Consider the following 15865-nt stretch of genomic DNA (forward strand, 5'->3'; position numbering starts at 1 on the left):
AGCGATGTTGTTATGAACAAGCTTGATTACAACCTAACCACTCTCTTCAACGAATTACAAACTTACTAGTCCTTGATGAAAGTCAAGGAGAAGAAGAGAGAGGCAAATGTTGTCACTTCCTCAAAGAAGATCTTCAGAGGTTCGACCTCTAGAACCAAGTCTGTGCCTTCTTCATCTGGCACCAAAAAGTAGAAGAAGAAGAAGGGGGGTCAGGGAATAAAACTAACCAAAAAGGTAGGAAGGCCAAGGTTGCCAAAGGAACTTGCTTCTATTGCAACCAAGAAGGACACTGGAAACAAAACTATCCCAAGTACTTGGCAGAGAAGAAGAAGGCCAAACAAGGTAAAAATGTTTTACTAGTTCTAAAAACCTGTTTAGTGGAGAATGATGATTTTGCGTGGATAATTGATTTAGGGGCCATTAATCATATGTGTTCTTCTTTTTAAGGAATTAGTTCCTAGCAGCAGCTCGGGACTGGCAAGATGACTATGTGGGTTGGAACTAGGCTAGTCGTCTTAATAGTGGCAATGGGAGGCCTTAGATTACTTTTACATAAATCTTTTTTGTTATTAAACAATGTATATGTAGTTTCTGGTTTGAAGAGAAACTTGATTTCTATAAAGTGTTTGTTGGAACAGAATTATACTTTAAATTTTATTGTAAATAAAGTGTTTTTTTTATAAAAATGGTATTGAAATTTGTTTTGCAAACTTAGAAAGTAATCTTTATATGCTAAGGACGTTAGCTAGCACTTCTTAATACTGAAATGCTCATAATTGCAACAACTCAACATAAAAGACAAAAGATATCTCCTAAAGAAAATCTCCAACTTTGGCACCTAAGATTAAGTCACATAAGTCTCAATAGGATTAAGAGGTTGGTTAAGAGTGGACTTCTAGCAAGTTAGAAGAAGACTCTTTACCAGTATGTGAGCCATGCCTTAAAAGAAAAATGACTAAAAGACCTTTTACTCGAAAAAGTCATAGAGTCAAATATCTCTTGGAACTTATACATTCAGACCTCTGTATGAAGGAACGATGAAGTTCCACAGTGGAAGCGATATCGTTCCTAATTTTTTTTCACAGAATCCCAATTTACAGAATATAAAATATTATGCATTATCAGAAAAATTATAGCATGCTCAGGAGGAAATTAGAAAAAAAAAAGTAACACTTACCCTTGAAGCCACAAGGTCTTCATGTATTCCCTCGATCCAATCACAAACTCTCCGATCTCCAAAAGAAAAAAAAGGTCATCACCAAGAGATCAACCTCTGTATTCTCTTGGAATAAGAATCCAAGAGTTGTGGGTTCTAAGTTTTTGGGAAGAGGGAGAGAATTTGAGGAAGAAGAAAAAAAAAATTCTTCTCTGTATGTTCTCAGGTAGTAGTTTTTAGAAAGAATCCCTACCCTTCAGAGTTAGGGGAAGAAGATGAAAAATCATAAAATCGAGAAAAAATTAAGGGGAGGGAGTTGTAACTCCCTTCCTTTAATTTTAAAATTAAATTTAATTTAATTTAATAAATAATATATATATATAACTACATGTTATATCAAATATAACACATAATCTATAGTTNATATAACACATAACCTATAGTTTTTATATTATATCAAATACAATATAACCTATAGTTTTAGTTTCTCTAAAAAATGCATGGTATTTAATATAAATCACATTTATACTAAATTCAATTATATGAACCTTATCCATATAATTAGTATTTGAATCATATTCAAATATTTAATTCCTCTCAAAATAAATTTTATGTTATAATGTATCTAATACATTATATTAGTTATATCACATATAATTAATTTAATTAATTATATCATATATAATTAATTTTCTCAATTAGATTGAACAATTAAAATTAATCCAAAATTAATTCTCAATCATCCATGTTGAGCTATAGAAGGGACTTTATGGACCTATAGATTAAAGCTCTACGATACTTGGATAATTAACTAAACTCTTTAATTAAATTACCCAACATCTATTAACTACTGCTCACTCCACTAAAGATAAACAGTTGCACTCTTTACACTATAGATATATTTCTATGTCTGTTAGATATAACCAGCTAACAATGTGATGATCCTTCACAAAGTGCTCTTAAGTACAGTTGGGCCAAAATTACCGTTTTGCTCCACATCCCTCTAATGAACAATAAGTCATAGTCCAACTATGGCTAGATTTCTCTTGGGCCAAGAGAAGATGTGACCACATTGTTCAAGCCTTGAAATCAGCCCTTAAGAGAGAGTGTGACCAATTTATCTAACCTCGGCATCAGGGAATGAGTGAATTTCGTTTTGTGTAGATGTATTCCTAGCTCCCCAATCAAAAGAATCCCCAAAATGGTAGGCATATTGAGTCGGCGATCTAACCACTCTCGATCATACAAATCAAATGATCGCCTTCATAGGAAGGAGTTCACAACTTACTCAGGATTTAGGTCTTGTCACCTATGGTCATCTTGGTAAAATGTAGATCTCTATTATTAACGGCATTATATAATGATTCTAATCATTTCGTGATTCAATCTTATACAAACTCTTTGTATAGGATATCTCCCCTCCCCACCACCACATGTCTTCACATAAATGATCTGGATAAGATCATTTGTAACACTTTACAACACTTGTAACATCTATAAAGTGGGTTGTATCCGTAATGTCATCAGAATAAGGTACCCAATCTTATCCATCTACTATAGACCGTTTAGGTTATCATTTAAACATGATCCACCTATATGTCTCTACATACATATTTAAATTACATAAAATAACCTAGGATTTTTGTTTATTGGATTGAGTGTATGCTCATAAAATAACAATTATTTTATTAATAACAATTTGTTTATACAGAGTTTACAAACTACAAAAATACAAGAGAGATTTAGGACACCAATCCCAATATTGTGGTCTTATAAATGTTAAGGCAAGATGAGAGTTTGAATATTTCATCTCTTTATAGATGATTATTCTAGATACGTGTATGTTTATCTAATGCAACATAACTCTGAAACTCTTGAAAAGTTCAAAGAGTGTAAAGCTGAAGTTGAGAATTCATTATGTAAAACCATAAAGACACTTCGAACAGATCGAGGCAGAAAGTATATGGATTTAATATTCCAAAACTATTTGATAGAATATTGAATCGCATCCCAACTCTCAGCACCTAGTACACCTCAGCAGAATAGTGTATCAGAAAGAAGAATTAGAATCTTGTTAGACATGGTTTAATCTATGATGAGTTATGCTCATTTACCTGATTCATTTTGGGGTTATGTAGTAATGATTATTGTTTATATTTTGAATTGTGTTCCGTCCAAAAGTGTTTTAGTGCAAAAGTGTTTTTGAAACACTTGTGGAATTATGAAATGATTGTAAAGGTAGTTCACGCCACTACAGAATTTTGGGTTGCCTAGCATATGTGCTTGAGGCAAATCCTAAGAAATTGGAATCTTGCTCAAAATAGGCCTATTTGTAGGCTTCCCCAAGGGAACAAGAAGTGGTTACTTCTATGAACCGAAAGAAAATAAAGTATTTGTATCCAAAAATGCTACATTTTAAGAATAGAACCACATCAGGGAGCATAAGCTCAACAATAAAATTGTGTTAAGTGAACTATCCAAAGAAACTACTAAAACTTCAACAAGAGTTGTTGTGGAGGCTAGTACATCAACAAGAGTTGTCGATGTCGGTTCATCTAGTCAAGCACATCTGTGTCAACAGTTGAGGGAGCCTCGATGTAGTAGGAGGGTTATGAACCCCCTACTCATTATATGGGTTTAACAGAAACCCTGCCCATCATATCAAATGGTGAAATTGAGGATCCATTGTCCTTTAAACAGGTAATGAATGATGTGGATGAAGATGAATGGGCTAAAGCTATGAATCTCGAAATAGAATCTATATATTTCAATTCAGTCTGGGATCTTTTAGATCAACCTGATGGGGGTAAAACCTATAGGTTGCAAATGGATCTACAAGAGAAAAAAGGGTGTAGATGGGAAGGTACATATCTTTAAGACTAGACTAATGGCAAAGGGTTATACCTAGGTTGAGGGAGTAAACTATGAGAAAAATTTCTCACTCATTGCCATGTTGAAGTCTATCTATATTCTCCTGTCTATTGCACATATTATGACTATGAGATAGGCAAATGGACGTCAAGGCTGCTTTTTTAATGGTAATCTTGAGGAGACCCTCTATATGCAACAACCAGAGAGATTCATTAAATAAGGTTAAGAGCAAATGGTTGCAAGCTTAATCGATCCATATATAGTTTAAAACAAGTGTCTTGATCTTGGAATATATGACTTGATACTGCGATCAAATCTTATGGCTTTGACCAGAATGTTGATGAGTCTTGTGTCTACAAGAAAATCATCAACAATTTAGTAGCTTTCCTAGTGTTGTATGTGAATGATATCTTACTCATTGGTAATGATATAGGTCTACTGACTAATAGTAAAGAATGGTTAGCATCCCAATTACAAATAAAATATTTGGGAGAGGTGTAGTTTGTTCTAAGGATCCAGATCATCAGGGATCGTAAGAACAAAAAGCTAGCCTTAGATGTTTGTCAAATATTCGATGCATAATTTCAAGAGGGATTTATTACCTTTCAAGCATGGAATTGTATTTTCTAAAAAGTAGTTTCCTAAGACACCTCAAGAGGTGAAGGAAATAAGACGAATCCTCTATGTATTGGTTATTGGTAGGCTGATGTATGCAATGTTATATACTACACCTGACATTTGCTATGCAGTGGGGATTTTTTGTAGATATTAGTCCAATCTAAGATTAGATCATTGAACAGATGTTAAAACCATTCTCAATTATCTTCGAAGAATAAGGGACTACATGCTTGTGTATGGAGCTAAGGATTTGATTCTTATAGGATACACAAGCTCTGATTCTTAGACTAATAAGGATTCTAGGAAATCCACATCAAGTTCAGTGTTTACTCTTAATGGAGGAGCAGTAGTCTGGAGAAGTACAAAGCAAGGTTGCATTTGTTGATTCTACCATTGAGGCAAAGTATGTAGCGGCTTATGAAGCTGCCAAGGAGACCATCTGGCTTAGAAAATTTATGATTCATCTTGAAGTTGTTCCAGACGTGTCAAAGTCCATCATCCTTTATTGTGATAATAGTGATGTTGTGGAAAATTTCAGGGAGCCTAAGTTCACAAAAGAGGGGAACATATTGAGCATAAATATCTCTTATCTGGGAGATTGTGCATCGAGGAGATGTGATCATCATGAAGATCGATTCGGAGCATAATGTTTTTGATTCATTTACAAAGGCTCTCACAGATAAAGTGTTTGATGGTAACCTAGAGAGTCTGGGTCTATTAGACATGCATAATCTAGTTTAGGAAAAGTGGGAGATTTTACTGGGCGTATATTATATGCACTAGTTTATTGTTTTGTGTACTTTACTATGTTTCATACTTTGTGTTTGTCTACCCCACTAGCATTAGGACAAGTGGGAGATTGTTGGGGTTGATGTCTTAAATCTTGTGGTCTCATAATTTGTATTTTATTTTTACAAGAAGACTATTTAATAAAATAATTTGTTATTTTATTTGACATTTAGTTGCATTAATCCAAAACCATTAAACTAAGATCCAAAGTTATTTTATGTAGTTTAAATATGTATATGGTGACATACAGCTGGATCATATTTAAGTAATAACCTGAATGGTCTATGGTAGATGGATAAGGTTTGGTATTTTATCTTGGTGACACTACGGATACAACTCACTTTGTAATTGTTACAATTGTTGTAAAATGTTATAAATGATCTGATCCTGATCATTCATGTGAAGACATGTGGTGGAGGTATCCTATACAAAGAGCTTTTATAAGATCGAACCAGGAAATGATTAATCTTTCTTTATAACACTGTTACTTGAAGAGACTTACATTTCATTAGGATGATCATAGGTGATTTGACCTTAATCATGAGTGAGTTGTAAGCTCCTACCTATGAGGGCAGTCTTTTGATCTACGTGGGTGAAAGTGGCCAGATTCGGTGACTCAATATGCCTACCATTTTGGTGATACACCCGAGTGGGGAGTGGGGAGCACAGCTACACAAGAAGAAATTCACTCTTTCTCGTTGTTAGGGTAAGTACATAAATTGCTCCATTATGGGTTGATTCGGGTCTTGAACAATGAGGCGCCTTACACTCTCACTAGCCAAAGAGGGGTCAAGTTATAGTGGGACTATGATTAATTGTTTATTAGATGGATCAGTGGTATTTAAGAAGTTAGATGTAACTATAAAGGTACAACGATAATTTTGACTCAGATGTACTTACAAGCAATTTGTGAAGGGTCAACGCACTGTTGATTGTTATATCCAATAGACACATAAATATATCTACAGTATGAATAATGCAACTGTCGGTCTTTAGTAGAGTGACCAACAGTTAATAAATGTTGATTAATTTAATTAAAGATTTCAATTAGTTAATCTCATATAATTGGAGCTTCTAATCTATAGGTCCATAAGGTCCCTTGTTAGCTCATTAAGGATTAGTGAGAACCAATTAATTTTGGATTAATTTGAATTATTTAAATTAATTAAAGGGAATTAATTGTATGCAATACAATTAATATAATGTATGTCGATACATTATATTATAAAGTTTAAATGAGAGAAATAAATATTTGAATATGATTCAAATATTAATTATATGAACATGATTCATATATAAAAACTATAAGTTAAAATTAATGTGAATATGATTCATATTAAAACTATAGATTATATAAGAGAAGTAAAACTATAGGTATACTATATGTGATATAATACAAATTATAGGTTATATATTATATGAGATATAATATATAGTTGTAATCAATTATACTAATGTAATATAATAAATTAAATTTGAATCTTGAATTAAAAAATTATCTCCTTGGGAGTTATTGTTTAAGTTGTTATCGGAATTATTCCTTAACTCCCTCACTCACACATCTCTCATAAGGATAGGTAGGAGGTGGTGCAATTTTTATGTGAAAAATCCATACCTCATCTTCCTCTCTGTACTCTCCTTCCTCTGCATTTTTTCTCAAGGATCCAACCTCCCTTTCACCAAAAAGTAAATAATAAGCCCACAAAACTCTGCTATGATTCTCACCTTCAGAATAACAATGTAATTCTTGTGGTGGTGTCCTCGTTGTTGTGTTCGAGGCCTTGCTATGAAGTCGTGTTCGTGAGAAGGACATCTTGTTCGCAATCTTTGTCTGAGAGGAATTTGAGAGGAATTTGAGAAGAACGATTCTTCAAGGGTATGTATACCATTTCCTTTTTCTTCTCTCTAATTTTTTTTTTTTTTTTTTTGTAGAAATGCTTGTTTAGGTTCTTAATAGGTTATCCATGTTTCTGTTCTCTATATTGTTAAGTTTGTAAAACGAAAATTCTAAGATACGAATGTGATAAATCACTTCCACTGCAGGAATTCCATTCCTTCAATCACAATATACCCCACCCCCAACTTAATATGATATATTATTCCCAATGTATCTTTAATCTAAGCCTAATTAAATAAAAGAGTCAAGGGAACAGAAAACCTCCTTAATAACATTTATGTGCACGGGATGGTAGTAAAAGGGCTCACATTTAAATTGATCTTCTTTTTCTTTTATGGTAAAGGAGAGTAACCTACAAAAGAAAAAAAAAACAAGAAGCTAAGCTAGGAAAACAACAAAAGAAATCAAGTAAAATTTTGATACTTGATTGCCTTCAGGAAGCACAAATTTTTAACGTCGTTGCTCGACATTGTTTACCTGTCAAGGTACGTGAAAATTTTCATATTTCTCAGACACTTTCTTCCTTAAATCTATGAAGCTGCTAATGGGAAGTGACCTTTCGAAGCATTCATGTGCTCCAGAGACATCAATATTTTTGAATTTTTCATTTTTGGAAAATAAAAGACTAACTGGCTCAACTGAAAATAAAGACTCAAATTAGTGAGGAAAAAATGAGCAATGTTCAAAAATAAAAGAGATGTCAGAGGGAAGAACATAACGAGGCTAGTCGCCTCTACTCAATCACCTTAGGCTCCTCGAGGTGAAGCTCGGGCCTATACTTAACCTCACATTCTTGTTCTTGGCATGATAGGGGGTATGCATCCTCATCATCGCTGGACCAACAGAACTCCTCAAGAAACTGACCCTCAGTAGTATGAATAATGGGTGAATCTAGCTGGTTTTTCACTGTCGGCATGGAATCTGCAAGTTAGGGGACTAAATCATCCACAACATACAAAGGAGCTTGGGACTCCAGGTGAGACTTAAGACGTTCCTGTGGACACTGAGAAGAACGATTAACAAGTTTAGAAATTATAAACTCCCTGACATACCTTAGCCTAAAGTTTCAGGAATTAACTGCTCAGCATGGCAGTAGATGTCGGCTACTCACTCTTGCTCAACTCGGTATCTCAGAGGATGGTTGCAACAAGGGCTCGTCTTGCCTCCCAACTGATTCAAAAATTGGTCACTCAAACTCCGAATATCAGTTCTAGTCTCAAATTAAGAAAAGAGGTTGTCCTGTTGGAAGCTCGAGAACTCTTGTTGCCTAAGGAGGGATTCCTGCAAACATTCAGAAGAGTTGTTAGAAAGCTCCCTAACCAATTCCTCTAAAGAGATACCTGAATAGATAGAAGAAGCATGGATCAACATTAAGAACGGGCTAGGCAACTTCTAAGGGGGGCAAACATCGCACATAGGGTCGCATGGCAGTAGAGGACATTTTTCAGTTGAATCAACTTGAAGTGAACAAACACGGCATGCCTCCACACAATTGTCTAGCAGATAAATCTCGAAAAATAGAGGTAAGCTTAGATACACGGATTCTAAGTTCACAAATTTCCCTTACCTCCTCTTTGTCCCTCAAAGTTGCTTACCTTGCAAGAAGTGCATAATAGATGCATTGATCGTTATCAGCCATGATAAAACAAGTAGACACAAAGAAAAAGGAAAATCTTTTTGGGGGTTTTAAAGTTTACAAGACAAATTAACAAAGATAAATTAATTAGCTCCCTGGCAACGATGCCAATTTGAAAAAGAGAAAGAATGGGCATCCCCTTTCCATTAATCAAATAATATTTATAATTCACCGAACTTACTACTTATACTACAAGGTAACACATGTAGTAAGTCAAGGGTCAAACCACATGGAACCTACGATAGAATCTCTTTAAGCTAAATAAGTCTTTGAAAAACAATAAATGTCTTTCGTCATCGATCGCATAGCAAATCAGAGCCTATACGATAATGCGTCGTTGACTAAACGATCACTTACACCCGCACGTGATTATCTAAACGATCGCTTAGATTTTACTAGACGATCGCTTAGCACCCGAGCTTTACTAAACGTTCGTATAGACTATCTTCTAACTTTTCCTACACAATCGTGTACCTCGCCTAAACGATCAAGCATCCTGACTATATGATAGTCATTTCCTTCTCCCACTTGCTTGATCATTGTACACGATACCTTTTGCTTTTCTCCTCTACCAAATCCGAACAAAGCCCACACTTTGGATTCTCACTCCGAGAATACTAAGGGCTCCGAGTGGTGGTGTCATCCCCTTTTCCTGTTGTTCGTGTGAAGTCATTCGTGGTAGACGATCGAGGTGTTGTTAGACGATTTCTTGTTGTTCGAATAAGAGCGAGAGGAGTTCGTTCCTGTAGAGAGCGAGATTCCAAGTGAAGAGAGTCTTCAACTGGTAAGTTCTTCGTTCTCTTTTTTATTTATCTTGAAGCATGCTGGTAATTTAGTTATTGAATGCATATTTGCATGTGTGAATGTATATGTGGAAATTCTGTCACAATGAATTGGAAAGATCCACTTCCGCTCATAGGTACTCTTGTATAAGAGTTCCTTCAGTTTGGACAAATAGCTAAGAATAAATCCTAGAAGAATGAAAAGGCCAAAAACCTTAAATATAAACTATAAATACGTTACTGTTGTGAGCTTGAGGAACATAATGAAAACACGAATACCAATAAAATATAATATTAAAATAAATATAATATAATATAATATAATATAATAATAAAATAAATAGATATTAAATAAATTAAACATAATATATAAATATATGAAATAAATAAATAAATAAATAAAGTAAATAAAAAGGATGGATTTCTCCACTTTCTCCAATTTTCATGGAATTTGCCAAATATGTGTATTCCAAAACCCACCAAATGTCATTATTTATAGGTAATTTGACAAGTGGAAGACGGATTACATGAACACTAATAATGTGTAATATTGAGACACATTGACAACACTTTGGGAAGAACATGACACATGGATACTAAGCATGAACATTTAATGAGCATCTATTATCATAATATTTATAACAATTACAAAATTTTATTCGTTTGAAGTTTAAATTAATCAACAATTATTTTTTTAATAAAAAGGTATACATATTTTAATGTTCCATAAAAGCAATTAAATTGAACTTTATTCCTTTCTTAAGAAAACAAAACAAAACAAAACAAGATGGGTTTGAAAAAATTATCTTTCAAATAATATTTAGGGTGACCAAAGAAAAATATATATATATTTTTCAAAAAAATAGTTTTATTTAAACTTTTTTGACAAAAAAAATCGTTCAGAATCTTCTTTAAAAATGTTTCAAAAGATATTTTAAGTAGTTATCTAACCTTTTATTTATTTTTTAAAATAATTTATTTTCAAAATTAAACCAAACGCACAGAACAGCTACAATTATATCGCAATTTTTTGTTTGAAACGTCGTTTAAGAAAATCTCACTTGTGTTAATCATATTATCAAATATATTTCTAGTAGAAAACTTATTAGATGTTGGAGAGAAACTACACTAGAGCCACTCTATGTTGAAATTAAAAATTTGCAAGTTTCATAGTGTGCATTAATCGAATTTATTTTATTTTATTTTGTAAAACATATTTTCATTTAAATTATTGGGCTTTGGAAGATATATAATTCAATACTTCTTAATAAAATTAATTAGCAAATTAAATAAATTTAAAATACTTCAAAATTCTCAACTTTAGATAATGTGATGTTTTATACCTTTTTTTTTTTATTTAAAAATGTTGAAAAGAGAGATCTTATCTACGTAAATAAGAATGTTTAAGAGAGAATAAAGTAAATAAATGTTGGAAGCTTACGTGGATACTTCCAAATAAATAATCAATAAAAGATTCTTTTAGAAGAAAACCACTTGTAATTGATGTTAAACTCTACAGACTTTTCACACTTTTATTTGTGTTTTTATTCTCAACATGCATAAATAATACAGACAATATCCTATATTATACTTGAATTCATGAATATATTTCATTAACATGAGTTTAATCTTTGCTTAATTATCCGCTACTGTAAAAATTGTATCACTTGATACTTGAAATTTTTGAACAAAAGGTAACATGTAAATTTGATAAATAACGTCAAGAATAATAAAAAAAATAAATTTAATTTTTTTTATTTTAATTTTTACTTGACGCTTTATAGATATCATGTAATTTGTGGTTTAATTTTTTTTTTAAGATTTCATATCTTAAAGAGATGAAAAATTTGGGAAGTCCGTCCAAACCCTCGAAACCACTTCCAGCATTCGTTGAGGATGAAAATTTTTCACTTCAAATCACCATCATTGGAAGTGTATATAGGTTGGATTGGGTTGAGGTTGTTTTTTTGGACCAACTCGAAAATTCGGATTGGTTTGATTAGCAACCCAAATGACCCAAATAAAGTTTCAATCCAACCCAACCCTTAAAATTCGGTTGGTTGGGTTGGGTTGTCGGGTTATAACTTTTTTTTATTATTTTAATGAAAATATGTAAATTTACAACATATGACTAATTATTAAGTTCTCATAAAATTAAAATGGTAAATACCAAATATCTATAATATTTATTGTAAACTTTAAAAAAAGATATATATAACTATTTTAAAAGAAAAATATTAACCATTCACAAATTAATGAATACAAAGTAATTAAATCTGTAAGAGAAATATATATAAAATTTAGATTGGATTGGTCAACCAAAATTTTTTTTAGCAACTCACGATCCAATAAAAATTGACAAATTCAACATAATTTTTACATTTTGGGTTGGATATGATTTCCTCTAATCCATCGTCACTCCTAGATCGGTTGTTTCATCCATCCTTCCGGCTGCCGTTCATCGGTTTCTTTGTTTCTCAATCTTTCCCTCTCTCAAATCGGTTGTTAAAGGATCAAAATTTCCCACTCCAGATCACCATCATCACTCCCAGACTTGGATTTTCCCTCTTCATTCTCTACAATGGTTGCACCGTCGATTCCTGCAGCGGCGGCCTCTCGAACCGTCGGCTGTCGTCGGCCGTAACCAATTCAGGTTTCCTATATCTGTGGCTGAAGCTTCAGTTCCTTCATGGGCGATCTTTGGTCTTGGTCGCTTGAACAAAACGGCGCCGTAGCAGAAGACAAGCTGTCCTCTTCCTCCTCCTCCTCCTCTTCATCCTTGCTCCCTTCAAATCCGACGGCTATAGGTTCCGATTCCTGGCAGCGAGCCAATGAAGCCGAATGATAACACCAAAAACAAGTCAACCATCTCCCTTTTTCTCTATCTATTAAGGGTTTTTTTTACTTTTAATTTGTTGTGGGATGGAATTGTTCTTGGATTGCTCTATTGAGTATATGCACGTAGTTGTGTCGAGTTAGTTTCATCAAGATACGATTCTTTAGGCCTTTAGGATTTGTTTCTGTTCAAATTTGCTTTGAAGCAACTTGCTATCAAATCACTCGACTTTACCTTTACGTAAGTTTATAGGGTCTGAACTCTCTAACCTGTGTTCATGAGCGGACTCATGGTGTTTGGCTATTTGTTTTTATTGTATGTCAGTCCATTTGTTTTACAAAAAATAGCTACCACGAAGCTGGAGTCTTCCCCTATGAAATTAGAATAGCTGCACTCTCTAAGTTCATTGTCAAATTGAAACCTGAAATTCACTATGTTTCATTCCTTTTTCCTCATTTCATTCATCGATGAAATTCAATATGTTTCTTCCTCAGTCTGAATGTCGTGTTTCTTCCAATATTGTGTTACAAGAGACATGTGCAGTCGATGTATGGCTTGAGATTCTTTTCCATAGCAACTATGATTGTAATTCTACTCTGTGTGATTAATGATCGTGTTTTAGAGCTGGTCGGCTATAGAAAGTAGAAACCTCCATTTTTGGGGGCTCATTCCAGTTTTTAACATGTTCACTCTTTGGAGTTTCACCATTGTTTAACAAGGACAAACTCTTCCAAAACACCCTCTTTGGCAAAGATATCTGATTACTTGTGAAGTTCTCTTGTGTTTTTGGATGTGATTTCATGATGCAGGTTAGCAGCTTTGCATTTTGGGCTACCTTTATGAAGTGTGACGACAAACCCAAATTATGTTGCAACTGTGAAGTAGATCCGAATCACGAAAGCTAACTTTAGGGGTAGATGATGCAAGGTAACAATGGTGGTTGAAGCAGGTGATGCTGAATTTGGCACTGAATTCTCTCACTCACTTTACATTTGTGACTGACATGACAAATATGCAGAATTTTCAAGTCTTTGAAAACAAAGAACTCTTGGTTATGTGACATGATATAGCTTAAGCAACCTTTGAAGGTCCTTGGATGGAAGTGGATCGTCTCAATTTCAATTTTTCACATAATACAATTTTACATAAGAGTACATGCACCTAAAATTAAAAAAAAAAAATTAAAAAAAATTATAGCATGCTTGAAAGAAAATAAAAACAGAAAAATGGGTTTAGAAACTCTTAAAAGACTGATCTTCAATAGGACACCACCGTAAAAATTTAATTACATGAATCAAATTCATATAATTAATATTTGAATCATATTCAAATATTTATTTCCTCTCAAATAAACTTTGTATTATAATGTATCAAATATATTATAATAAATATATCATATATAATTAGATTAAATTAATTATAACACATATAATTAATTCCCTCGATTAATTTGAACAATTCAAATTAATCTAAAAATTGATTATCATTTATTTCTGTTGAGCTATAGAAAGGACCTAATGGACCTGTAGTTTGAAACTCCAACGGTAGGTAAATAATTAATTAAACTCTTTTAATTAAATTATTCATCATCAATTAGCTATCAGACATTCCACTAAAGACCGACAACTGCAATTCTGTGTCCATTGGATATAATCAATGAATAGTATGACGACCCTTTATAAATTTCTCGTAAGTATAGCTATGCCAAAATTATCATTTTGCCCCTATAGTTACATCTAACTCTTTTAAGTACCACCAAGAAAGGGTATGGTGTCACATTGTTCAAGTCTTAGAATCAGCTCTTAAGGGAGCAATTTATCTAGTTACCCCGATGTTAGGGAATGAGTGAATTCCTTCTTGTATAGTTGTGTTCCCAACTCCCAATCAGATGAATCCCCAAAATGGTAGGCTTATTAAGTCGGCGATTTGGTCACTCTCATCCATATAAATCAAATGACTGCCTTCATAGGCAGGAGTTAACAACTCGCTAAGTATTTAGGTCATGTTACCTATGGTCATCCTGATGAAATGTAGATCTCTATTATGAACGACGTTATATAATAAGACTAGTCATTTTATGGTCCGGTCTTATACAAACTTCTTTGTATAGAAAGCCTCTACTCACACTTCTCCACATGAGTGATCAGGATCGGATCACTTCTAGCACTTTACAATAATGGTAACATCTACAAAGCGGGTCATACTCGTAGTATCACCAGGATAAGGTATCCAGCTTTGTCCATCTACTATAGACCATTTAGGTTATCACTTAAACATGATCCACCCGTATGTCTCTACATACATGTTTAACCTACAAGATAACATTGGATGTTAGTTTATTGGTTTGTGAATTAATGCAACCAAATGTTAAATAAAGCATCTCATATTTTATTAGAAAAATAAAATGTTTGTACAATACAATTACAAGCTATAGGACCTAAGAGATTTAGGGCATCAACCCCAACAACCTTCCACTTGACCTAAAGCTAGTTGGTGTACAATATAAAAGTCAAACTAATACATAAAGTACACAAACAATAAACTAGGGCGTAACACGCCCAACACAAATCTTTCACTTGTCTTAGTCTAAACGTGGTCTATCCCATAGACCGATACTCTGCAGATGACTCTCAAACACTTTAGCTGTGAGGGTCTTTGTAAATGGATGAACAACGTTGTGCTCCGAAGATTTCTGCGTGAAGATCACGTCTTCTCGATGCACTATCTCTTGGATGAAATGATACTTTCGCTTCATGTGCTTCTACACTTTTGACCTATAGGCTCTCTAGAATTATCCACACACCACTATTATAAAAATAAAGTGGGATGGGCTTTCATCATTTAGACGATCGTTTAGGAAATCTCGCTCTCGCGCACGATAGTTTAGAAAATGTTATACGATCATTTAGGTTGATTGTGCGTGTATACGATCGTTTAGGAAGACTTGAGCTATCGTGTATGCTCTCCTTAGCTAGACGATGGGCAGTGTACAAATCTGAAGCAATTGTCTGATCTTTTTGCAAAATGAAAATCATTTTCATTTTATCCTTCAGTTATGAAAATTGAATACAACCTCCCACTTTCACATACGGTTATAGAGAAAACCACCAATAATTATCTCATAATTGCTTAATTATAAATAAATATAATCATATTATATTTATAACCTATAGTTTTAATATCACATCATATGCAACATATAAACCATAGTTCTTTTCTCCTCTACTAGATATAAATCATATTTATATCCTTTTCCTCCAATTAATATTACTCATACATC

The sequence above is a fragment of the Benincasa hispida genome, chromosome 5 (assembly GCF_009727055.1).
Source record: "Benincasa hispida cultivar B227 chromosome 5, ASM972705v1, whole genome shotgun sequence".
NCBI lineage: Eukaryota > Viridiplantae > Streptophyta > Magnoliopsida > Cucurbitales > Cucurbitaceae > Benincasa > Benincasa hispida.